The sequence below is a fragment of the Tamandua tetradactyla genome, chromosome 12 (assembly GCF_023851605.1).
Source record: "Tamandua tetradactyla isolate mTamTet1 chromosome 12, mTamTet1.pri, whole genome shotgun sequence".
Lineage (NCBI taxonomy): Eukaryota > Metazoa > Chordata > Mammalia > Pilosa > Myrmecophagidae > Tamandua > Tamandua tetradactyla.
Window position 1 is genome coordinate 76189860 of NC_135338.1, and position 25440 is coordinate 76215299.

At 37.6% G+C, this 25440-nt stretch overlaps 1 protein-coding gene across 5 annotated transcripts in view; it reads right to left on the minus strand.

Annotated features, from left to right (window-relative positions):
• GABRG3 (gamma-aminobutyric acid type A receptor subunit gamma3) overlaps positions 1 to 25440 on the minus strand; it is a 736378-nt gene that overhangs the window by 528572 nt on the left and 182366 nt on the right. The window lies entirely within an intron of this gene.

Here is a 25440-nt window from a genome sequence, read left to right on the forward strand (position 1 = left end):
GTTTCTCTCATTATGTAAGAGAATTTTCATGATAAAATCCTTTGATGTACAAAATTTTAAATTTTAATTAGGTCCCATTTATCTATCTATCTTTTTTTTTTTTTTTTTTTGCTTTAGTTTTGGGTTTAAAGTCCAGGAAACAGCTGTCTAATGTCAATATGCTGAATGCTCCCCTAAAGGAAGGGATAGAAAGGTCAAAAGTAAGGATGGAATTATACAGAGAAGATAGGATTTAATGAATGAATATGATTGCTGAATCATTAAACTGATATCTCTTTTAGTCTCCAGTATCTTAGAGGAGCTAGAAGCAAAAACTTAAAATTGTGGAACTGTAACCATGTCAAACCCTGAAAGATGTTCTACAATTAACTTGGTGCTGTGCTTTGAAATTTATTGGTTTTTTTTGTATATATGTTATTTTTCACACAAAAAAAAGAAAAAAAGATTATTGTGGTGATAAAAAAATTTTAAGCCTTTTAGCCTCCTATATTTTGGAGCAGCTAGAAGGAAAAATCTGAGATGATCGTATTGGAGCCCATGATAAATTCTGGGATCTGTCCTGTAACTACTTGTTGAAGAATGCTTTGAAAACTATTACCTATTTCTTTGCTTTGTATATATGTTAAACTATACAATAAAAAAGTTAAAATAAAAAGTCAAGTGATAGTAGGCATCTTATCTTGTTCCTGATATTAGAGGGAAAGCTTTCTGTCTTTCAATATTAAATATGATATTAGCTGTAGGTTTTTCATGTTATTTATCATGCTGAGAAAATTTATTTCCAGTCCCAGTGCTTTAATTGTTTTTATCAAGAATTGGTATTGGATCTTGTCAAATGCATTTTTTGTATCAATTGAGATGCTTATATGCTTTTTCCTTCATTATGTTAATGTGATGAATAACATTTATTGATTTTCTTTTATTGAACCATGCTTGAATAATTGGGGAAAAAATCCACTTGATCATGCTATTTAATTCTTTGAATCTGCTGTTGGATACAGTTTGCTAATATTTATTGACGATTTTTGCATCTATATTCAAAAGGGATATTGTTCTGTAATTTTCTTTCCTTGTAAAATCTTTACCTGGCTTTTTAATGAAGGTGATGCTGGACTCAAAGAATGAATTAGGGAATTTTCCCTACTCTTCGATATTTTGGAGGAATTCAAACAGGATTGGTGTTTATTCTTCTTGGAATGTTTGGCAAAATTCCTCAGTGAAGCCATGTGGGTTTTTCATTGCTGGGAAATATTTTATTATTGATTCCATCCCTGTACTAGGTATTAGCGTGTTGAAAGCATCTATTTCTTATTGAGTTGCTATAGATTCTGTCCATTTCAACCAGGTTATCTGATTTGTTGATGTACAATTGCTCATATTATCCTTTTATAGTCTGCTTTATTTCTGCTGGATCAATAGTTATGCCAACCTTTTCCATTTCTAATATTAGCTACTTGTGTCCTCTCTTTTACTTTTCATCAGTCTAAGTAAAGGTTTGTCAATTGTACTGATCTTTTCAAAGAACCTGCTTTTGGTTTTGTTGTTTCTCTCTATTTTTTTTAATTCTCTATTTCATTTATCTGTTCTAATCTTAATTATTTCCTTCCTCCTCACTTTGGATTTAGTGTATGTTTTTCTAGTTCTGCCAGTTTTGAAATTAAGGCTTAGGCTTTAAATCTTTCTTCTTTTGTATTTTAAGTATTTAGATCTATACATTTTGCTCTTGGCAACAACTTTGTTGCACCCCATTAACTATCCTATGGTGTATTATCATTTTGGTTCACTTCAAGATATTTCCAAAATTTCCTTTGATTTCTTCTTTAACTCATTGGTTGTTTAAGAGTATGTTTTTTAATTTCCATATATTTATGACTTTTCCATTTCTCCCTCTGTTATTGATTTCTACCTTCATTCCATTGTGTCATAGAGGACATACTGCACATACTGCATATTTTTAATATTTTTTAATTTATTGAGAACCGTTTTGTGACTTAAGAGATGATTTGTCCTGGAGAATGATTTATGTTTGCAACTTTCTGTTGCTGTTGGATGAAATATTCTATATATGTCAATTAGTTCTAGCTCATTTACAGTATTGCCTAAGTTTTCTATTTCCTTATTGTAAGTGGTATATTAAAGTCTACTATTATTAATATACTACCGTCTATTTCTACCTTCAAAGCTGTTCATATTTGTTTTGTATATATTGTGCCTCTGTTATTAGGTGTGTATATATTTACAATTGTTATGTCTTCCTGTTGAATTGATCACCTTGTTAGTATATAATGACTATGTTTTTCCCTCATACCGATTTTTGACTTAAAGTCTTTTTTATTTGAATTTATTAAGCTACTCCTGCTCTCTTTTTGTTACTACTTGTATGGTATAATTTTTCCATCCTTTCACTTTCAACCTACTTATGTCTTCGAACTTATGGTGAGTCTCTTGTAAACAGCATAGAGTTGGGTTATGCTTTTTTCATCCATTGTGCCATTCTGTCTTTTTACTGCAAAGTTTAGTCTATTTATATTTAAGTCAACTATTCATAATGCAGGCCTTCTTTTTACATTTTGCTATTTAGTCTTTGTAAAACTTAGACTTTTTTGTCCCTTAATTCTTCCATTAATGCTTAGTTTCATATTTATTTGATTTTTTTCTTTTGTACCATATTGGGTCCCTTATGATTTCTTTATGGATATATTTTTCATATATTTTCTTTGTGTTTTCCATGGGATTATAAATTTAAAATCCTAAATATATAACGATCATATTTGATTTGATACCAACCTGACTTCAAAAGCATACACATACACTGTGCCTATACTCCTCTGTTTCCCCACCATTTTTGTACTTATTTTGAATTATAACTGTACATTGGATGTCCCAAACCATCGATTCATCATTACTTTTTATGCATATGCATTTTAGTACTGTAAGAATGAAGAAGAGGCACTGAATGCCAAAAATACACTTACAATAGTGCTGATATTTGTAATGCCTTTATGGTTAGCTTTATTGAAAGTTTTATTTCTTTTTTATTTTTTTGGCTTTTAAAAAGGGAATTTATTAACTTGAAAGTTTACAGTTCTAAGGCTTTGAAAATGTCCAAATTAAGGCAAGGCTATAAAAAATGTCCAAACTAAGGCATCTAAGGACAGATACCTTGGCCCAAGGAGGCTTATGATGTTTGGGGTTTCTGTCTCAGCTGGAAAGACACATGGCAACTTCTGCTAGCTTTCTCTCCTCATTTTGTAAGGCTTCCCCAGGGGTATTTTGCCTTCTACATCTCCAAAGGTCTCTGGCTGGGTGGACTCTATTGTTTCTGAGATTTTTCTGAAATGTTTCCCCTTCTAAAGCTAAGTAAGCTAATCAGGACCCACCTGGATTGGGTAGAGTCACATCTTCATCTAATCAAAAGGTCATATCACAGTTGAGCACGTCACATCTCAATGGAGATAGTCTAATCAAAAGCTTCTTACAATATTGAATCAGGATTGAGAGAAATGGGTTCCCTCACAAGACTGGGTCAGGATTAAAACATAGCTTTTCTGAGTACATAATAGATTCAAACTGGCACATTGGTTTGTTTTCTTTTTGTTGTTGAGTTATTTATATATTCTTGATATTAAACCCTTATTCATATATATATATATATGATTTACAAATATTTTTCCCATTCTGTAGTTTTTTCACTTGCTTGATAATCTTCTTTGATGCACAAAAGTTTTTAGTTTTGATGAAGTCCCATTTATCTTTTTTGCTAATCTTTTGGTGCCATATTTAAGAACCTTTTGGCAAATTCAAGCTCATGAAGATTAACCCCTGTGTTTTCTTCTGAGGGTTTTATGGTTTTACCTTTTATTAGCATAATGTTTTTGAGACTTAACAATGTTGTTGGGTATATCAGCATTTTGTTCTCTTTTATGGGTCAGTAATATTCCACTGTTTGAATATACCACAGTTTGCTTGGCCATTTTCTTATTGATGGACATCTGAACTGCTTCCATTTATTGACTATTATGAATAGAGTAGCTATGAACATTTTATTCAAGTGTTTTTGTGACTATACATTTTCTTTCTCTTGCTTAAATAGTTAGGAATGGAATTGCAGGGTTATGGGGTAGGTTTATGTTTAGTTTTGTTATTATAACTATAAAAAGTGGTTGTACCATTTTAGATTCCCAGTGGTGTCGGAGAGTTTCATTTGTTCCACATTCTTGCCAACATATGATGTTATCCATCTTTTAAATTTTAGTAGTACTGGTGGTTGTGTAATAGTATTTCCATGTGGTTTTTTTATTTTTTTTACATACTTCATAACTTTATTCTGTTTAACAGCTGCATAATATTCCATCTTATGTAACTGTCACAGTTTGTTTAGCCAACTGTCTGTTGATGGACATTTTGGCTGTTTCCATCTCTTGGTAATTGTTAATAATGCTGCTATAAACATTGGTGTGTAAATGTCCATTTGTATCCTTGGCCTCGTATCCTTTGAGTAGAGGCAGCATACAGATGGGTCCTGTTTTTTAATCCATTCTGCAGACTATGTCTTTTGATTGGAGAGTTTAATCCATTAACATTCAGTGTTATTACTGCATGGGTAGTACTTTCTTCTACTATTTTGCCTTCTGGATTTTATATGTCATATCTAGTTTTCCTTCTTTTTACCTTTACTCATAGTCTTCCTTTCTACACTCTTCTCCACACCTCTCTCTTCTGTCTTCGTATCTGTCTCTAGTGTTCCCTTTAGTATTTCTTGCAGAGCTGGTCTCTTGGTCACAGATTCTCTCAGTGATTTCTTTGTCTGAAAATCTTTTAATTTCTCCTTCATTTTTGAAGGACAATTTTGCTGGATATATAATTCTTGGTTGGCAGTTTTTCTCTTTTAATAATTTAAATATATTATCCCACTGTCTTCTTGCCTCCATGGTTTCTGCTGAGAGATCTGCGCATAGTCTTATTGGGCTTCCCTTGTATGTGATGGATTGCTTTTCTCTTGCTGCTTTCAAGATCCTCTCTTTCTCTTTGACCTCTGACATTCTGATTATTAAATGTCTTGGAGTATGTCTATGTGGATATATTCTCTTTGGGGTACGCTGCACTTCTTGGATCTGTAATTTTAAGTCTTTCATAAGAGTTGGGAAATTTTCAGTGATAATTTCCTCCATTAGTTTTTCTCCTCCTTTTCCCTTCTCTTCTCCTTCTGGGACACCCACAACATGTATATTCATGCACTTCATATTATGTTTCAATTCCTTGAGTCCCTGCTCATATTTTTCCATTTTTTCCCTATAGTTTCTGTTTTTTTGTCGGATTTCAGATGTTCCGTCCTCCAGTTTAGAAATCCTATGTTCTGTCTCTCGAAATCTACCATTGTAGGTTTCCATTGTTTTTTTCATCTCTTCTGCTGTGTCTTTCATTCCCATAAGTTCTGTGATTTGTTTTTTCAGACTTTCAGTTTCTTCTTTTTGTTCTTTCCTTGCCTTCTTTATATCCTCCCTCAATTCATTGATTTGGTTTTTCATGAGGTTTTCCATGTCTGTTTGTATATTCTGAATTAATTGTTTCAGCTCCTGTATGTCATTTGAATTGTTAGTTTGTTCCTTTGACTGGGCCATATCTTCAATTTTCTTAGTGTGATTTGTCATTTTTTGCTGGTGTCTAGGCATTTAATTATGTTAATTACTTTATTCTGGAGATTGCTTTCACTTCTTTTATCTAGGGTTTTCTTGCTGGATGAATTTGTTGTCTATCTGTTCTTTGACATTCCGTTCAGCTTTATCTGGACCTTTAGCTTAAGTTTTGTTTAACAGAGGAGAATTTTTCAGTTCTTGTTTTCTTGTTTCTTGCCCTGCTTGTGTGGTGCCTTCTCCCCGACCACTCTTAGGAGGGTCTACTTAGATATTATAGACCCCAGCCAGATTTTCCCAGACCAAACTGGCCTCCTATCAGGAGGAAAGAGTCACCTGCGTCGGTTTTCCCCGAGGGTGCGAACCAGCAGGTTGAAAGACTTTCCTGTGAAGTCTCTGGACTCTGTTTTTCATATCCTGCCCAGTATGTGGCACTTGTCTGACTGCAGGTCCCACCAGCATAAGATGATGTGGTACCTTTAACTTTGGCAGACTCTCCCTGCTGGGGGCATGGTGGAGACAGGGGACAGGTTGTAGGCTGGTTTTAATGGCTTCAAATTACCAAGCCCTGGTGTCTGAATTCCTTGATGGAGGGATTCCACCTGGGTGGGGCTTCACCCCTCCCCTGGGGAAGGCACAGGCTCCAGACAAGCCCCCAAAAGAGCTCAGTTCTGCCTATGCCTGGGGCAGTTGCAGCCTGAAAAGTCCTGCCGCTGTATCCAGAGGCAGTCAAGCCTTTGTAGATACACAGCCACAAAAACCTCTGTTTCCTTCTTTTTTTCCCCCTTTTTCTGTCAGTCCTGCCCCCTTGGTACCGGGGCAAAAATGAGGAACCTCCGCTTTGATCAGGTTCACCTAAGCTGGGGGCCTATTTTTAGTAGTCAGAATTTGTTAATTAGTTCCACAATTGGCATTTGATTGTGCCCAGTCCCTGCTGCTGGTAAAGTCCTTTCCTTTCCCCTCTGGGAAGCAGCCTGTGGGGGAGGGGCGCTGGCCACCGCAGCTTTGGGAACTCACGGTTCTGGGGGGTGCTCGCAGCCGGTCCAGCTGGTCCAGACTGGGGTACGCTGTGTGTCCGGTCACTGATTGGCCCCAGGAGCTGTTCTGTACTGTTTCTGGTTATTTAGTAGTTGTTCTGGAGGATGAACTAAAATGCACATGTTGTTAAGCTGCCATCTTGACCCGGAAGTCAAAAGTTTTATTTCTTTATGTCACTGTGCTGATTTGAAACTGTTGTGTATCCCAGAAAAGCCATATTCTATATTGTCCTGATTTTATGTTGTTGGGTGGATCTTTTCTATTAAGTTGTTTCCATGGAGATGTTGCTCCTACCATTTTTTTTTTTTTGGGAGTGCGTTGCTTATTAGAGTGCTTTAAGAGGGAACCATTTTAGAAAAAGCTTCAGAGCTGGTGTAACAGAGACACTTGGAGATGCAGAAAGAAAATGCTCCTGGAGAAGCCATTTGAAATGAGAAACCAGGAGAGAAAGCTAACAGATGCTGTCATGTGACTTCCCAGCTGACACTGAAACCCCAAACATCATCAGCCTTTCTTGAGTCAAGGCATCTTTCTCTGGGTGCCTTACTTTGGACATATTTATGACCTCCGAACTGTAAACTTGTAACTTAGTAAATTCTCTTCATGAAAGCCAACCCATTTCTGGTATATTGCATTTCCAGCAGCATTAATAAACTGAAATAGCCACTTTGAACCATTGGTTAGTTTCCCTTTCTTTTGGCCTGAAGTACTCCATTTAGCATTGCTTGTAGGTCAAGTCTAGTGGTGATGTAGGTCAAGTCTACTCAAGCTGTTGTTTATCTTAGAAAGTCTTTATATCTCCCTTATTTTTTGAAAGAAAGCCTCACCAGATACAACATTCTTGGTTAGCAATGGTTTTCTGTCACTACACTCAGTATTCAACCCATTGCCTTCTTTCCTCCATGATTTCTGGCAGAGATATTCCTGGACCTTCCTACTCCTCCATCTTCCAGGAATTTATATTTACCTTCATTTTTGAAGACTATTTTCCCTGGATATAGAATTATTTGTTGAGGTGTTTTGTTTCTTTTTTTCTTTCACTTCTTTTTATTTTGTTATTTCATTGTCACCTAGTTTGAATTACTTATTATAAAAAATCAGCCTGTTCTAACCAATATTCTTTTCTTGTTCTCTAGCTGCTTTTAAGATTTTTCCTTAATCTTTTATTTGTGGAATTTGACTACTCTGATTGTAGGTATGAATTCTTGATTTACATTGATTGGGGTTGTAATACTTATTGGTTCTCTGAATTTATATGTTCCATTAAATTTGGAAAACATGCAGCCACTATTTCTTCAAATATTTTTTCTTCCCTAATTTCTCTCTTTCCTCTTTTTCTTGGATTGCTATTACACATATAAGAGAATACATGATGATTTTTTGTAGGCTATTAAGTCTTTGTTCATTTCTTTTAGCCCTCTTCACTCTGGGGTTCTGTTGAAATAGTTTCTGTTGTCTTATCTACAAATTTACTTCTGCAATATCTGTAAAGTTATGCCCATAAAGTCATAAATAGTGATTTTTCTTTTTAAGTTTTAGATGTAACTTTTATTTCTGGAACTTTCACTTGATTCTTCTCATGGTTTTCATTCTCTATTCAGATTCCCCATTCATTCTTTTATTATGTTCAATTTCTAACATTTGGAGTAGCTTTTTGTTTTCTTATTTGCTATTCCCACTATTACTGTCATTTCTGAGTATTTTGGTGAAGTTTGATTTTTCTCCTGGTTATAGTCATGCTTTTCTGCATCTTCACATACATATCTATACTGCTTTGCATCTCGGGTTTCTTGATTCACATCAGCATTGTTGAATTTTGTGTTGGTAGTCAACTAACTTATTTGTGAATCAGCTTGAAGCTTTGAAGTTTGCTTCCAAACTTTGTTAGGGCGAGTCTAGCCTAGTACTTAATTTAGAGTTATATTAGCCCAGCTTATAACGTGTTGCCTTCCTGGGATCTCAACTGAATTGCCAGGGTCTCTCCACTCTGGGTGGTCTGAATTCCAATGTCTCCCATCCTAGTGGTTATTACTCCTATAGGAGTAAATGATTATTTGTGAAAAAGGAAGCCCTAAACAAATTCCCAAAGTTACTTCTTTCCACAGTTCCTTTTTATTTACTTTTCTTGTCTGTATCTTCCAACCACTTAAGAATCCCAGAACACTGATCTATATCTCCTCAGCTCAGTATTACCAATGTATTCTTGTTGGGCTCTTTTTCCCACACTACATTGTGAAATGTGCCTCCAGCTCGAAAGCTGGGGCAATCTTGAGTCTTGTCTCCTGTGCTTTAATTCTCTCTAGGATCATAGCTCTATGCTTCATGTTCCAAACATTTGAAAGCAATCATTTCATTTATCTTATTTATTTATTCAGTTATTTATGGTGGAAGGGCCAGCCTGCTATTATAATTTCAATATGGCAAATCAGTACAGATTTTTAAAAATCAAGACTACCAATTGCAGATATAGAAATTAGTTTCAAAGGTACTACCAATATATTGACCCCTACCATTGTTGTTTTCCTCCCTGTGAAAGTATATTGGCAAATACCCTGATAGCTATGAGAAACTCTGAGGTTGATTTGAAAGTTTGTGGTTGACAGTTTGGCTTGGAAAAGAAGACAGACCCACTTGTCTACAGAAGGGTAAAGCAAGAAGCCAATTGTAAGAGCAGCACTTTTGCTTTGCTTAAGGGAAATTGTGCCAACATACACCTGTGGCAACTCAGACCTTTGGTCCAGGTGTCCCCACAAGTAAATCCATGGCAGTGTAGAAATATACTGTTTATGAAGAACTAGGAAAATGGGTGGTGATTAACTACCAAGGCATTTTCTCCTACTCCAAACTATAAAAATATTGGTGCGTAAATTACATTCCCAGGGCTTCCTCTCTGGGAGGCAAAGGATGAAGCATAACCTGAAGAGTTGTTTAGCCAAATGAAAAGTGATGATTGACTGATGGTCTTCTAGTAACTGGGCTCTCCCAAGGTTAATTGTGCAATCCCCATCCACTTCTGTTTTAACTTATGATGTCATGTACTGGAGTTTGGCCTTTTGCATAGATTTTTTTGAAAAGTCATCCATAGTCATGAGAGAAGATAACATGCTAAAATAGCAAACTATTGGATTACAGATTCTATAAGATGCAGACAGAACAGAAGAATTAAAATAAAAAAATTTGTATTGGTCTGAACAAATTTTTGAAACTAAGAATATATTTTAGCAATATTTAATATGGAAAATATGAGAGTTAAAATAAAGGCCACAGTAAATAGGATGAGTAAGACACGATTACAGCTGAGAAACAACTTAACAAAATTTGGAAAAGGACAAAGTCATACAAAATACAGAAGAGAAGTTATATATGTGAGATTTATGGAGAAGATATATGTAGCATGCGAAACACAGGTAGAGGTGTTATAATGCAGACAAGAGGAATCCTGGAAAAAGACAAAGACTAAAATAGATAGGGAGAAATATTTAAACTAACAATGAAGATCAAATTTCCAAAAATTAAAAAAAAAACACTGATTGAAATCGTTCCTAGCATGCTAAAGAGGTGTTTAGGCAAAACTCACACCCAAACACATTTTAGTAAAATTTTAGAATATACAAGACGAAGGGAACATTCTAAAAGTTTCAAGAAGCAGGTGATAGAGCACATGCAAAGGAAAATGAATTAGAATGACATCACATTTTCCAACACTGACATTGGACACAAAAAGACACGGATGTAGTCTTTTCAACATATTTAAGAAAAATAATTTAAAGTCTAGAGTTTTACATCCAGAGAAATTTTCAGTCAAATAACTGGATGTGAAAAAAAAATCCTTAGTTGTTCAATAGCTTCAGAAGATCTGGTACACAAAGACTCACACTGAAATTGGTGTTGAATGAAATACTTAGATAAGGTGAAAAGACTATCTAGAAGTTGCTATGTGAGATACATGATTGGACATTAATCACAAATGTCAATAGACTTATTCTCGTCTTAAAAACAGCTTAGATCAAAGAAAAAGAAGAAATATATCCATATGTCATAATTAAAATAAAGGTAATATCTATAAGATTGGAGTGGAGAGGTGAATAATAGATGTGAGAGCTTTGCCAATTCTTGCCTTAAAAAAAATCTTAAAGCTCAATGTATCTGAAATTAATACAGATGCACTAGCTTTCTTTAGATAGTATTTAGTATGCTATATCTTTTTTAATTATTTTATTTTTTATTCCTGTCTCTCCTTATACTCTTAGTTGTCAACTTTAAATAGAACATATTTGTATTTTTTATATACTCCTTAATTATTTTCTTTTTACCTAGACAATTTAGTCTATTTTAATTTAAATTTATCTTTTTGAAAACATTTCTTCCTTTTAATCATATTAGTTTGTCTTGCATTATTTACATTTCTATTAGTAATGTCTTACTTCTTTTTTTGTAACCGATGGATCTATCGGCCATACAGAAAACAAGAATTTTGTGTGTTCCCACAATTTTCAGTGGGCCTAATTATATGAATATATCATTGTGTTTAGGTAGTGGAGATACAATGGTAGATACTGGGACACACTCCCTACCTTCAAGACACTGATAGTCAGGTGGAAGTGACAAAAAATACAGAATCAATTTCCACATTTCTAGTATAAAAGATATAACTGGAAAACTGATGAATACAGCTCTTTTTATAAGAAACAATTTTTGAAAAGAAAGAAAAAATAACACTGGATATTCTGAGAGGAAAGAAACTAAAGAATACTGGTAATTATAATAATATATAGCAATGGTTATTGAGCTTAATCTTTTCTATAATATTTAGAAAAATATATGAAGCATTATGGCAAAGATATTTTAGAAAATAACAGAATTTTAGAATGCTCTATTTTTCCTGTGAGTTATTTCTGAGTTGTTACTGCAGCCATGTCTGTAACTGAGGTTGAAAAAACTGCTTTTCTAAATAGCAAGGTAACCATTGAAGAGCAGTTAATCAATTCCCCTACCATAGTGAGTCTCTTATGGGCTTACTTACAGGCAGAAAAAATAATGATTTGGCATGTCAGCATTTTCCTGCTAAATGAGCTATCTAGTAAATGCACTTCTAGCCTTACTCCCGCATGCCCTAGTTTAAGAAGACTTAGAACCTCAATTTCCTTACCTGAAAAACAAGGATAAAAACATGTGTCATTGAAGAGTCTTCATCAGACTTAAAAATGATCACTAATCTCTGACACCAAATAGGGTGCACAAGTTCTATCCACTTATTCATGAAATAAATACATAATAGACATATATGTGCAATATTTATTTAAAATTTTACACAATTTCACATAAAGACAACTGCCTCACCTAAATATTTCCAGGATTAATTTTTCTTTCTATACCTCCAAAATGAAAATTACTGATCAAAAGGAAAAAAAAAATAGCTCAAGAATCACACAAATACAACAAAGACATGTAAACTACTAAAAGATTGTGAGTCACTTCTTTTTTGAGATGCTAAAATCTTTGTTAGTGTCTAAAACTTTAAAATGGTATTCAAATGTATATATTAATAATGAAAGGCAATAGGGGAGGGCAAAAATAAATGAAGGAAGATGAGTCAAAGATGACAGAGAGATTTGAAGATTTTCATAGAGAAAAATAAGAATGAAAAGGAAAAATAAAATGTAGAATAAAAGAAAAGAAATGGGAGAGTTGAGATAGCAGATATAGTAAAATAAGAAGGATACAGAGAAACAACTCAGACCTACAGCAAGCTCTGAAAACTTGAAAATAAACCTCATACAGCCAACAATGGTCTTCGGAGCTTTCACAACTCATCTTGCTGCGCTCTGAAATTCGGGTAAGCTCGCTAACAATTTCCCGTAGCTCTTCACCTGATTCCAAGTTGAGAATGATGATGATGATGATGATGACGACGACGACGACAATGACAACAAGCACAAGGATGACTAAGCAATATCATTTGTTGAGTGTTTGCCATATGCCAACTCTGCTGCGGATATTATGTATATTGTTCCATTTAATTATTATTAATAACAATGTACTAACAATCATTAGCATTTATTGGGACCCAGATATGTCTCAGCATTCTGCTTTATTTACATACATTATTTAATTTGATCTTTACTATTTCACATGAGGAATGTGAAGTTCAGAGGTCAAGTGACCAGCTCAAGTTCATCTAACTAGAAAGTGACAACACGAGGTTCAGACCATTATCAGGATTGTATTTTTTTTCAACTGTCCACAAGGCATTGTGCTAACAGGATGTGGTAACCAGTTTCCAAGGTTGCCCTCAATTCTTCCTCCCTCTGATTATATCCCCATTCCTCATTTCAAGAAGCACTTATTCCCCCCTACTTACATTTGTGCTGATCTGCTGACGAGATTTGTGTAATAGAATGTAGCAGATGTAATGTTCTGGGAGTTCCCAGACCTTAAGAGAACTGTACTTTTTAACTTCCAATCTTTGGGATGCAGTTTTTGGAGACAGCTATCATAGAACAAAGAAGCCCAAGGAAGACATATGCAAAAAGACATGGAAAGAGAAGCCCCCCTTTCTCAGCCATCTTTGCCATAGCATCAAACATGTGGTGAGCCCTGTGGATGTTCCAACCCAGCCACCGTTTTCCTATAGCCACACAAAATGCCCCAATCAGATCCAGCAGAAGAACCAACCAGCCATTTACACGCAGAATCATGAGAAATAATAAAATGAATGTTTTTAGTCACCAAATTTTGTGGTATTTGTTATGCAGTAACAGGTAACAGATGTAATAGGATCCAAACAGAAAACAAACAAGATTCTGCCCTAAAAGAGATACAATCCTGTGGATCATTGCTATCATCCCGTATGATATTATGAGCTGCCCATGTCCCAGATATTTTCATAGGAATATTCTGGTGTTTTGCAACAATACTGCATAGCACGTATCATCCTAACTTAAAGATTAGTTTGCTGATGCTCAGAAACTGTAAATAACTTTCCTTGGGTCATAGAGTTAGTAAGTGGCTTGGCTGAGCCTCAAAGCCATGTCTCTCTACCAACTAAGCCTGTGTTATTTATCTTCAGTGATGCTGCCTTCAAATACATCTCAAGAAATATCCAGAGAAACCTGACTGTTCACATGGGGGTGTTGAATAATTGAAAATAATACGTCTTAAAGTCTGTACACCATTTCATAACAACAATACAGCCAGTTAGAATAACCAACCACCTCCTCTTCCCATTGAGATAACAAATTTATTGATATTAAGTTATACTAATTAAAATAACTAACTCTTATGAATTCCCTAATGTGTCGTAGGCATTCAAAAGCATGTATTCATGAGGCAATTGTTTATCATATTTCTGGGCACTGTTGTTGGGACTTTCTGTCACTACTTACTGTCTTACTCATTTTCTATCATAAGAATCCTTCTATTCTGTTGATGAGGAAAATGAGTTTCAGAGAGATATCTGGGCTGAGAGTCTGAACCCAAGTTCCTGGCTTGTTCACTATTCTTTGCTGCTTCCCACATTTCAGTTCTCATGTTATGTGAAGAACTTTCTGGACGGAGGCAATAAAGATTATCTGGTGGAATAGAGGAGGCAGAATTAAAACACAACTGAATCACATCATAAACCTCGGTCTACCTAATGCACAGAATCTGTAGTAGAGAAAGGAAATGATTCCAAGCGGATTTATTGCAGTTTGCTGAAGAAGGGGCAGAAAAGTAAGGTGTGATTCCATAGGAACTTTTTGAAAAGGAAAAGACTAGGATAATATCTGTGTTTCAGAAAATTGGATATCCAGCAGCATATATGACAAATAACAAGTGGCCATGTCTGCAGATATATACAATTTCCCAGGTAAGAGGAAGCAAGAACTTGAATTAGACCCTGAAATTTAAAAGGAAGGTAGAGATGCCAGATAGTTTAGATTAGCAGGATTTAGAGCATGATTGGATTTAAAAATAGAAGTCAAAGATAAATGCTAATTCTAGGTAGTATCTGAAAAAAAACAATGGGGAACCCTAGAAGGAGGAGAAATTTGAAATAGGAGATGATGTTTTCCAATGAGCTTTAGGAAGAATGAGACATTCAGAGATATATCAGAGAAATGGAAGTTCTAAAATTGACTGCCAGGAAGCTGACCTGCTCTTGGTGAAATTTTAGCTGCTACAATTAAGGTTAAAATTTCAGGTTCATGAGAACTGTGTCTCATATAGATGTGTCTGCAAACCACTGGAATTGCAGAGAACCATAATGGTTATAGTGGTTACGGCAGAGGGAAAACTAGCAGATGCTGTCATAACTTTTGGAAAATGGCATGCTTAGAACAGACTGATAAACCTGACAATCCCTCCTTAAAGGCAAGAATCAATAATTTTTGAGCAATCGTTAATTCCTTAGGAAAGAAAACATTAATCACTAGGAATCACTAAAAACAAAGTCATGACAGATGCCAGGTTGTTTCAGGATAGAGCACCTAGAACTGCAGGGTAGAGGGTACCAAAGTGAGTCCCTGTGTGAAGAGTATATGTTTCATGATTTTGTGGACACAAGCACCCTAAACAACATAGAAATATGGAGGCTCTAGTTAATCATGTCACAGGTGAAAGAGGACAGAAGAGTCATTCTTAAAGAACAGAAGCTAGTATCTTCCTAGAACATGCTTTTCAGACTCATACAAGCATGTTCCCATTTGAACATGTGGATGAAGACATGGGAAATAATCATGACATCATATAGCAGCAAGGTTGGATAGTCTGTGGAATGGGGGAAAAATCTTAGGTTGTTTCAATTCCCACAATATTCTTGTCAGGTTATTGTGGTCAGTTTAACTAAAATGGAGAAATTTTGAAAGCATAAAAGTAAAAATTAAATACTTAATAACAGAATAAGAAAAGATCATTTCACAGGAATTCATTTGCATAAAGGTTTAAGAGTTTGGTTTGCAAACAAACTTGGAGCTAGTAAAACAAACAGACAAGCAAAAGACAAATTTCTAGTACAATCTTATTTGGTACTGTCATGGTCAGATTCATGTGTCAACTTGGTCAAGTGGTGGTACCTGTTTGTCTGGTTGGGCAAGTGCTGGACTGTCTGTTGCAATGAGGACATTTCATAGAATTAAGTCATGATCACATCAGCTGCATCCACAGCTGATTTTATTTGTAATCAGCCAAAGGGAGTGTTTTCTGCAATGAGTGATGTTTAATCTAATCACTGGAAGCCTTTTAAGGAGGATTCAGAAGAGATAGGTTCTCTTCCTGCTTCAGCCAGCAAGCCTCTCCTGTGGAGTTCATCCAGACCCTCCATCGGAATCGTCAGCTTCACAGCCTGCCCTGCAGATTTTGGATTCTGCGTTCCCATGGTTATGTGAGACACTTTTATAAATTTTATATTTGCAAGTATTTTCTGTTGATTCTATTTCTCTAGAGAACACTAGCTAATACAGGCACTAATAGAGGTCCATTATTCCCAATAAAGATAACAATGGTGATCCAGCACTGGACATTGAATTGACAATATATGGTGTCAATTCATCTTTGAAAAACATATTTTAAAAAATTCATCACTGAAATGGATGATTTCCAACAAAGAGTGGTCAGGTTGACTATACTGTGGTATGAGGTGGTTGATCCAATGGAGGACAGCCAGGCTAATGAAGGGAATTAAACCATAACTCTTTAGTCAAGAGACATTTAACCTTGAACATAGAAGACTTCCACATATTGGAATTATGCTTTCAAGTATCCAAAGGGCCTTGCCGAGCAAGGGTTTTGGTAAGTCTATGCAATTCTAAGAGGTAGAATTAGAAACAAGAGTTAGAGGTGCTAAACAGTGTCTAGGAACATTCTGATATGGGAGAGGTTTGATCAATGGGTCTAAGGCCCTTCTAGCAGAAATATATCCTGTCTTGGAAAAGCAGGCACATCTCAAGGCTAAAACACATATACATTTATCCTCAGACATTTATTAAGTATTGCTACAGATAAATGGTGAACAAGAAAGAGACCCTTGACACACAAGTAGGGGGCTATTCATAGTGGCATTTTGGGAAAAATTTTCCCATGAAGGTGACATCTGGGAAGAAAGAGGTAGTCAAGAATCTACACTGCTGAAAAACATAGCTTGTAACCAAGGGAGAGACAGGCAGCATTGGGGTTAGGCAGGCAAATTCAAGGAATACATAAATACCATAAATAAAAAAAATAAGTAAAAATAATTTTGGTGCTAAATCCCTTCACGAGCATGTTTGGTCTCTTTCTGGATGGTTCTGGATTGAGGGGGCAGATTGCTATTTAAGGAGGTGAACCATACCCCTGGAGTGGGAGTACATGCTTATCAGGGTAAGCTGGATCTCCATTTGTGCAGGACTCTTCAGGATAAGATACTTGAAACACAATTTTCATCATGTTCTCATCATACTGGCTTCATCTCTGATGACTTTCCATGGCTCTCAGAACCTACCAGCCTTTGTTGATCCATCCTCTTCCTACCTATCCAAGCCCATCTATCAACATGCTACTTTTTGTTCTCCCTGTTAGAATCACTGGCCTTTATTGATGTCTCCAATGGGACTTGCTTCCTCCAGCCTCAGGCTTGTTCACGTTCTTTCATCTGCATAAAATGCTCTTCTACCCCCAAGTCTGATTTAGCCGATAAATTCCTGTTACTCTATGGAATTCCAACACATTCTGTACTTGCCAGGAAAATCTCCTCTAACCTGCCTAATCAAATAAAATGCTCCCATTGTACATGTTCATGACAACCGTATGTGGCACTCATCAACATTTGTAGGTATATTATCTTACTGGAGCATAAACTCCACCATGACCAAGCCACTGTGCCTATTTTGCTTATCATTGTTTCTCCAGTGCCCAGAACAGAACTTGGTACATGGTAAATATTCAACATATTTATCTTATGGGCACAGAATAAAACAAAAAAGAAAGCACACAGTGTTTTTATTGGCCTCCTTAAAAGTATGGCCACCCTGCACTGTTCTCTCCTCAGCACTAGCCTGGATTCTTCTGCAGGAACATTTACTAGAGGGACAACTTGGAGAAGGAGGAGGAACACCTAGTCCCAAAACTAGATATTCTGCCTTTTGCAATTGGAGTTGCTTAATCATCATATGTGTTCAGACATATGTGGGGTAAACGCCTATTTGAGGAGTGGTCAAGGGAATTCCGATATTGAATAAGAATTTCAACCTGATAAACTTAACTCTCCTTCATGTTCTCAAACCCCACGAACCCATTCTCAATTCCAGTTGCAAGGTGTAAATCAGCTACTAAGAACTAAGTAAATCTTATAATCACCATGTGAACACAGCATTTTCATTTTATAAAAATAGCTGCACTCTCTTGGGTTGGTTGTTAAGAGAATCAAATAGGTACAAAGGATCAAAATATTTTAAGTTTAACTATAATAATGCTTCCTTTTATTTATATGTTTAAAGTAGTACTTTGCTTTATCCCAGCTGCTAATGTAGGCTCACTATGCCACCTACTGCCATCCCTTCCCCTGATCATGATGTATTTCTAGGAGCATCAAAGGGACATTTCACATATGCTAAGGAGCAAGCCCAGCCTACTCTCTGATCAATCACCATGTGATGCCCAGTTTTTTCTCTCTAATCTTCTTCTAGGAAATGCTGGGTGCACCCTTTCCATTTGACATGCTGTGTCTGTTGGATTCCATTTCCACTATCAATGGGTACTCTGTTTGATGTTGTGCCTGCTATAGTTAAAGGACACTACTACCATTTCCACAAAGGCTGCAGGGCACTATGTATGACCAAAACTGTATGGTGGTCATGAGAAGAATTAGATGAAATTAACTTTGCTCTGTTGTTTAGGCTTTTCTCTAAGTCCTATTATAGGGCTGCTTGAGTCCCCATGTCTTCCCACGGTTTCAGTTAAATAGCTTCCACTTCCCCTGTCCCACCTCCCCTTAGGGTATCCTGGGATAGAACTCAGTGCCAGACACTACACTCAGAAAGATCCTTCCCTTCTGTTGACCAAAGTTTGGTTAATGAGTCGAGTTTGTTTTTCCTGGTTGTTTCTTCCCTTGGGTTGGGCTCTCTCCCAGGAAATCCCTTCATATGCTATGAAACCATTGTTCCTGTTTCCTAATTTTCTGTAGTCATGTTCAGTATTTTGGTGCAGATGGTACAAATGCAGTATTAATAATCATATACTTTTGGTGCTCTAAGATGTCTTAGAGAATCTAGTTATTAGTTTTATTGCATAATTTTTTCCTCCATTTTTATAAATAAAATAATAGTATATGTGTAAAACTTATTTCTAACCAAGTATTTATAAGCTCCTGAAAAAAAAGGAGAATATCTTTTTGTTTCATCAGAATTTTTTGTGTGCTGCCTCAGCATCCATCTCATTTTGGCTAAGCCACTAGTCTTAACACTGGCCTGTGGCCTACTTAATGATAGCTTTCCACTCTTGGGGCATGGTCTCCCCAGGGTTCAAACCCACATCTCATCAAGTACCCACAGCTGGCCCCAAATGATAAGCTAACCATCCCCGCCATCCTCAGATCCTCAATTCCTTTCCCTTTTCATGTGAATTTGCTTTACATGAACCAATCCTTGACTCCCACAGGATTTCTACTAAGCTAGACTTGCACCATAATAAAGGCATAAGCCCATGGGTCCCTCTCACTCTGCTGTGTGCTCCTCACCCGCTGGTTCAGCCTCTCCAGCCAATTGTGCTTCCTATTAACCCCTCATGGCTCTCTTCTCTCTCTGGGAACTGTACCAAACTATCTTTCCTCATGCATTATGATTTCGGTTTCCTTTTGTGCCACACCAGACCTCCACCAGACCCAAATTTAAAATCCCACTTAACCAATTTGAGATAAGTGGTGCAATGAACAAGATTTGTTGGTCACGACCATGGGAAAGGAGATTTAATTCTTTTGGCTGTTGTTGGCTTATGAACTGACCTCTCAGATAGTGAATATTATCTGGGAAGAGTCCTCATCTTGTTGATGCATGTCTACCTGGTTCTGCTTTGCTGCCTGTTGCTTACGTCGGTTGTTGCCAGAACTTCCTACCACAAATTGTGGATCCCACAAATATGCATCCTCCTTGAGATCCCCAAATGCCAAGAGGGGAGACCTAGGCTTCCAGTGCTCCCTAGAAAGGGAATGGCTAGTACAAGTCAAATTGACTAAAATCCCACTGGTGCAGCAGAGTCAGTAGAGGCACAATGAGTCAGCAGCTAGGGCAAGGAGTAGATGTCATCATGGTTGTTAAGAGACCTGACCCTGCAATTGCTAGAGACTACTCAGGGATTAACCACTGGGTAAGCTGACTGCTGATCCCATAGTTATATAAATATGGACCTCTGGAACCCATATTTTTGTAAATGTCAGCTCCAACTAGCAAAAGGGGCAATGCCTCCATGGGGAGTATAACAGTGTCCCTGGGAACCTTGTGGTCATCACTGTCTGCTTCTGTTGCTTTTCATTTACCAACCTCATGGGTTATTGTGGGCCCAATTCCTGGTGTGAAATAACTAAAGAGTTATGAACAAGAAGAAGGGGCTAAGTCCATGGGAGTGCTGGCTCTCCCCTACAACTCCAAGGGATGTCTCAAATTACCACCACCACCCCCAAAAAATAAGTAAAATGCCCATGCATTGTGCTGGTGCCTTATAAGCACTGTTGCCTGCCAGCCAAGTTCACTGCAGTACAGACTCCCTTAATGGTCTCACCACCATTGCTCAATGGAAACAGACACCAACCCCAATGCAGTTGATGGGGTCATCCTAGAAAGGAGGGTGCTGGCAAGTCTGGTTACAGAAGACACATATCTTCCCCATCACCACACCTAAGGTCAAACAGGACCCCAGAAGAGAACCTGAATTGAAAACTGAAATTACAAGTTTTACTCAATTGGGGATTTAAAACGCACTTAAAGTTAGATTGACGGGGAAAAGAAAAAAGGGACAGATTGGTTAGTGAGAATCTTTAAAATCTGAGTTGCCATTCTCACCCCAGAAAAAGAGGCAATTGGTTGGATTACTTAGAAAGACTGAGATGATGCAATGGGCACAGCATGTTTTTGAGCATTTGGATAATAAAGACCCGGAAATTATCTCCAACCCTGAGGAGACCCCCTTTGTTGCCTCATACTATTAGCAAGGCTGTGGATAGGGTGGAACTATTGGCAGGAGGCAAAGGGGACTCATGTCAGAGTCACAGATCCTGGCTTTTCAGAATAAGTTACCACCATACAGGAGGCCAAATGGTCCCTCCCTCGAAGGCCCCATACCTCCTCCTCCAGTCCCTTGTCCCATTGTGCATTATGACTACTGAAACAATTTTTATTAAATAGCTAGTGCGCTAGCACCTTTTGCTCTTACTTTCCCCACTACAGGCCTTGATATTTTAAAACACTGCCTGGAATAAGATCAAATCCATGGGTCCCATAGTTGGCTATCCCAATCGGGATCCTGTTGAACTGCCTCTGCTAAATGCTAAATGCTGCAATATTGCCTAAAACAAGGTGCTGTGGGGCTCCTGTCTATAAAATATGATCTCCTCAAAGAGGGAGTCGTTCATTATACCTACCATCTCACCCTACAATAGCCTATTCAGCTAGTTCTTAAAGCCTCCACCAGTGAATTAGTATAACCTTAATGCACAAGCCCTGCCCATCAAAGCTCCTATTCCCAACATCATCCAATTAATAATAGATATACACATATGTGCAACTGCTTTGCTGTGATTGACTTGGCCAGTATGCTTTACTCATTGCCAATGCATAAAGGATCTTAACTGCTGCTGCCAAGACCTAAACAGGTCATCTTTAAAAAATTGCTTAATACTGATATTATATAGCTGGCCTCCAATTAAGGGATGGCTCTAAAGAGGGTCTCCAAGAGGACCTAACCACACGCATTATCTACAGGGATGAGGGTGGCAATAGCACCCCATAAAATAGAAAGGCCATCAAACTCTGTCAAATTACTGGGTATATCTGGTCCTCTAAAGGCATATAAATTCCTACCACTGTCAGACACGAGCCCACCTCAGACACCGCAATATGACACCTCAGACATGCTTATATGAGGCTTATTCATGTACTGGAGGTAAGACATTCCACATCTCATACTCTCATTATACAAAATCTCATGTATATCTAATTCTTTCTACTGGGAAAAGTCCCAACAGCATACTTTAAAATTGACATGACAGGTCATTCCCCAGGCCATGTCCCTCGTCTCATGAGGAACAAATTTTAGATTAGAGGCCTTGGTTACCTCCACATATGCCTCTTGGAGTCCTTGGTAAGCATGATAAACAATAGCTCTCTATTGCTTTTTGGACTAAGAGGCTCCCCTTTGTTTACCATCTGATATACTCCATTAAAATGGCATAACCCAGAGGAGCATGGGTGGCTCAGTGATAAAATGCTCACTTGTCATGAGGGTTCAATTCCTGACCTATGCACCCAAAACTAAATAAATAAATAAAAATAAAAATACTTTTTTTAAGAAGTTGTATATCCGGCTGCTTCTAAAAATGGAGGTGAAAACAGCGACAATAAATCAGTCTGTACATGCAAATTTCCATAATATTATGGGTGAAAAATAATCCTCCCCAGTAGAAATCAGCAAGGCCACTGAAGCCTCATTGGTAAAATGGAAATAGCTATAAGAAGGGGCTGAACCCAACTAATAGGGCTCTTCCAAATTATAGGAGGATATGGTTTTCTCCATGCTCAGCCCCTTGCCTACAGAGCTTGACTTGCTGACAATGGCATCTCCATTGCCCGCTCCTCTATCCAAGTAGGTCACCCCTGGGACCAACTGTTTGACATAGAAAGGAAGTCAGCATATCTCAGTGAAGGCTATGCTATGGCTGCACTCAAGACAGGTTGCTGGAGGACCATGGCATAACATCTGGCCTCAAACGCTTCACCTAATTGAGATGGCTGTTTGAGGTTCACACATGTGAAGAGCAGGAGGCTTTCCAGTTAGCCCTCTGGGATGTCTTTAACTGCCCATTGTCCAATCTTGAAATCTTCACTGATTCTTGGGAGTGTGGTCAGGCCAATGAAAATGAAATAATTATCTTATACAAGAAAAGTTCTTGGGAGAGGTTCACATTTGGAAACAGCTCATAGCCTTACCCAATCCTGTATATATTACACGTTTCTACCTACACTGGACTTACTACATTGCAGTTACTCTTCAGTGGCACTGCTAATAAACTAAGTAAAATTCATCCCTGCATGGCTTATGGAGTGGGTCTCTTGGAGACTGTCCACTCACACCCCTCAAGCTTCCCCTACTAATTGGCAGTCTGGGCTGGTGATGCCCCAGGACTCAGAGAATCTTCTAGTTGGTGGAGTGGGCAAATAAAAAAGGGATTGCCTTTAGACTCAACATTGACCAAAATAGTTACTAAAATTGTGACTCCAAAATCAAACACTGGCATCCCAATAGATGAGGTCAGGTGCCCTTTCTTGTTGCCATATTAACTGCATAGGATCACTTACTATTACTGCCAGAGTGGTCGGGTATCTGCTGGGTATACCTTGACTATGATTGACTCTTATACCAGCCCCATGTTGGTCTTCCCCACATGTCATGCAACCAGGAAAGCCTTACCAATTCTAACGTTGTTTCTTTTGAACCTCCCATCATTATTGATACAGATCAGGAAACCCATTTAACTTCCCATACTATGTATCAATGTACACTCAAATAAGAAATCAGTTGGAATTTTTCCTTATTCTGCTGCCAGGTGGCAGGACTTATCAAGAGACACCTCGACCTCCTCAAAAAACAACTACTTAGATTACTTAATGCAAATGGATGTCAAAATGGTTAAAATTTTGCCTCAAGTTTTAATACTCTTCAATTCCAGGCAAACAAAGTTCCATTATCTACCCCCCACACATGCATACACCACTTATATGACCCTGCTTTGGGTACCAATCTTAGTCATTAAAGGTAACCCCTCTAATTTCTAAATATAGGACATGACCATCTTTTATTAAACCTCCAAAACCTCTCCATATATGTCTGATTTTGAGTTATAGCTCATGACCCCTTGCAATTGAAAGATGGGTCCACCCATGGGACAACAGTTGACCAGGGGAACCCAGAACCATAATGTAAAAACCCACACTCTCTGCCATTTATTTTTCAGGATACAAGGGATGGTTACCAAGCCCCAGTCTCCTAATTCATTATAGGAAGTAGAGATTATCATTCTGAGACCCCGTGGTAGAACCATATGAGTCACTTGTAGAGGCAGAGAAGCTACATCTAATGGATGCCAGTCACATCACGAAATGACCTCCTTTTACCCTGCCAGATACGCCTATTACCAGCATAACACCTAGATTGACAAGTACCAGACATAGAGCAAGCCCTGAGAGAACACATTATACAATCTCTCAACAAGGGAGAAACATCACCAAGTCTGACTGTCATGACACAAGCAGCAACCCCAGAAGCTCATCTTTCTAGACTGGCTCAATGTCAAAATTCACCTTAGCTCTGAGTTTTCGTGATTTTGCCAGCTACATGGGTCATAGGCTAACCTACTGTTCCACAAAGCCTCACCATGCAGGCCAGAAACACTCAAATGATACTCAGTTAATCCTAGAATTATACCCAGTGATGGGACAGAGGAGATTGCTGGTGATGGCTCCTTAATCACCTGCACCCAGCATGCCATGAACATGGCTGATGACCCAAACTCTCTAATATCTATATCAAATGGGTCCAATGGTACCAAAGCATGAATAATTCTTGACTCAGATGTAACCTAAATAGCGCCAATTGCCTCAAATCAAATCTGCATTGCTAACTGTCCTTTATTGGAGTCCACTGGTACTGTTCTAAAGCAAGAGCTTTAATTGAAAAGAGGGCTCATGATAAATTAATATGCAATTGGCATGTAAGTGTGCGCAAAATACATTCTTCTCGTGGTGGGTAGTGGGGGGGGGGGGTCACTCAGGAACCAAACAGCCAGAGTCTTTTCTAGATGCATCTCAGATGACCTCCTTAAAGTCATGAAGCTCTCTGACAAAGATTTTACAGAACCTAGCAGAGATATCATGACTAGAGCTGCACAATAGTATTTAAAAGCTTATGATGAAATTCCTCATCCTTTAAGGATTACTTCTTGAGAGGGATAATCTCTCTCTTGGGTTATCCCCCTGGTATCACCACTTCACCTCAGATGACATTGCTCCTGCCACAAGTTCACCAATGGAGCTGACACCCCCCAAGACCACCACCTAAGATCACATACTACAACTCCTGTCACTTTGCAAACAAGAGCCATCCCTAAGCTTGAGTCAGAAAAAAGAAGACGCTGCCTTGAGAAATAGGAAGGAGAACCATCAGAATTCTATTGGGCTGAAATAACAGAATACTAAACATGGCCCTTCTTCCTTATTATTCCCCACGATTGTAAATCTGCCTTGCACTCTGCCACCCCTACAGCAAAGACAACTTCCCAGTGTGTCAAGGTCCACATGTTTGCCCTTGATTCCTTTACCTGATCTCCTGTCCTTCTGCATGTTAATAGGGCTGATAGAATAAAACAGAGATTTTCTACCTCATAGTCTTGGATAACTGCATAGCTTTAGACTACCTCTTGGCCAAAGAATGGGGTATCTGCACCATATGGAAAACATAAGAAAATTACTAAGATTTATACATTTTCCTTGAATAAATAAAAGTGGAATAAATGCTACTCAGATTACTAACAAAGGTTTATTCAGATCAATTT